The sequence below is a fragment of the Choloepus didactylus genome, chromosome 4 (genome assembly GCF_015220235.1).
Source record: "Choloepus didactylus isolate mChoDid1 chromosome 4, mChoDid1.pri, whole genome shotgun sequence".
In the NCBI taxonomy this organism is placed as follows: Eukaryota; Metazoa; Chordata; class Mammalia; order Pilosa; family Megalonychidae; genus Choloepus; species Choloepus didactylus.
The window spans coordinates 74,161,242-74,163,657 of record NC_051310.1 but is presented as its reverse complement, the minus strand read 5'-3'; positions in this window follow the sequence as shown (position 1 = coordinate 74,163,657).

Genomic DNA, 2,416 nt, shown 5'->3' with positions numbered 1-2,416 from the left:
CATGGGGAGGTTCCCTTCTAGGCCTAACACTCAGGTCCTCCATCCAGGGCACCCTTTGCAGTGAACTCTGCAGGGTCATGAAGAGAGTGTCATGACATTCATGACATTTCATCCCAGTCACAGGCCATTCTCAGCTTGTGTAGAACCTTTTGTGAATTAGACAAAAGTGTCTCCCTGGGGGGACCTAGCCCATCCCAAGAACCTGGTCAGAAGAGCAGGGTCTGCATTGGACATAACTTACTTGCCTCCTGAGCCAGGAGCCATCGACTAGTGCGCAACCTGTACTACTGTACACGGTGCCTGTGGTTGCCTTGAGCATGGGGATTCATTTACACTCCACAGCCCTGCCTCAGACTTGGAGTCTCCTTCCCCTGAACAAGGCAGGATGGACATAGCCATTGCTGCCTTTTGGATTTCCTTAGGGTCGGGTAGTAGTAAGTTTGTATTGATATGTATGCTTTTAGGTTAGTGCTTTCAAATTGTGGCCTAGGGTTTTCGGGAGTTTCTTAAGGCTGACTGGTGTGGGGGGAGGCTGAGCAAAGAAAGTTCCAAAGCTCCCATCCCTGCTTCAACCAAAAGAGGTCTTTTTTTTTTCTGCCTTACTTATTGGACTACCATGTCCAATAAAGTATTCCAAAGAAAATCTTCCCATAAATAGAAACATCCAAAACAGTCATCATGATAATGTCCTGAGAAAAACAATATGAAATACAAAATAATGTCATCTGGACTTCCGTCTGGTAATGGTGAGCTAGCTTATTTAGACCAGCCTTCCCACTGACAGCAGTGGAAATGTTGGGAAAATATTTAAAGTATTATCTTAAAAACACCACAGAGCTGATCATATAGTGGAGAACTGCTAGGCCAATTTCTGGGGAAATTGCTTACTAAGAGAGGTAAGCAGAATACCAGGGCATTGAAGCCTCTTTGGCTCAGGGGCTGCTCTGGGTTGGGAGTCACAGGACAGGCTTTCCCACACTGAGGCTGACACTTTGACTGAGGCTGAAGCAGAGGCAACCTGCCCTGCTCAGCACTGGCATGGTCGGGTGGCTGCCTTTAGCATCAGTCAGGGGTCAGCACCAGAGATTTCAACCAAACATGACTGAACACATGGAATTGGTTACCCAGGTGTTAGAGGGATGAAGGAGAACAGCCAGTGCAGAATTTTCTATCCAGGGGAAATCTCTCTCAAGAATGAGGGTAAAATAAAGGGCATTTTCAGACAAAGACTGAGAGAGTTCATTCATAGCTAACTCTTATTGAGGGGAGTTCTGAAAGTTATATTTCAGGGAGAAAGAAAGTGTTCGCAGGTGGAGGCCTGAGGGGGAGGAAGGAATGAAGAACAAAGAAAGTGCTTATAAGATGGAATAGAAACAACCACTGATTGTATAAAGTGGTATTAATGATGTCTAGTGGGGTTGAGAAAAACAAAATAGAATTACAGTACTAGACAAAACAAAAAACAAATATATATATCCAGTGCAAGTTAGATGGAGTTCGAGTACTCTAAGGTCCTTGTACTAAATGGATGGAAGGTAAATGTGTTGATTGAGTTCAGATTTTTAGACGATAAGAATGCATGGTATATTTTCTAGGGTAGCTGCTAAAAGATTAGAGTGAAGGTATGGAGAGGGGAAAAATAGCATTCTGAAAGACGGAAGAAAAGATGGGGCAACAAAGAAACAAATAATAGGTAGAACTAATAGCACAATTTAAGATGCTAGATTAAAACTCCAAATATATCAACAATTTATACATTAATATATGTTCCAGTTAAAAGACAAAGATTGTCAAACCAAATATAGAAAACACAGCTGTTTTTTATGAGAGATTCTAAAATACAAGGTTGCAGGATAGTTGCAAGTATAATGTTGGGAAAAAGATTTACAGAGTCAAAAAAAATAGGTGTTATCATATTACTATTAGACAAAAGACTATTTTGGCAAAAAGCACTATTAGAAGCAAAAAGCATCACTTAATAATGATTCCGTAAAACTTTAGGATCAGCTACATCTGGCCCAACTCCTATGATCATACATTGGTATGCTTGATGGTGTCCCACAGGTCCTTCAGGCTGTTTACTTTTCTTCATTTTTGTTTCTTTCTGCTCCTCAGAATAGATAATTTCAATTATTTTATCTTCAAATCTGCTGATCCTTTCTTCTGTCTGCTTACATCTGCTTTTATACCCCTCTATTGAATTTCTTCATTACAGTTATTGTACTTTTCAGCTCCAAAATTTGTTTGATTCCACTTTATAATTTATGTCTCTGTATTAAAATTCTCAGTTTGTTCACATATACTTTTCCTGATTTCCTTTAGTTCTTTGTCTATGTTTTCCTTTATCCCACTGATCTTTTTTAAGAGAGTCTATTGTCTTGGGTTAGTAATTCCAATGACTGGATTTCCTCAGGGA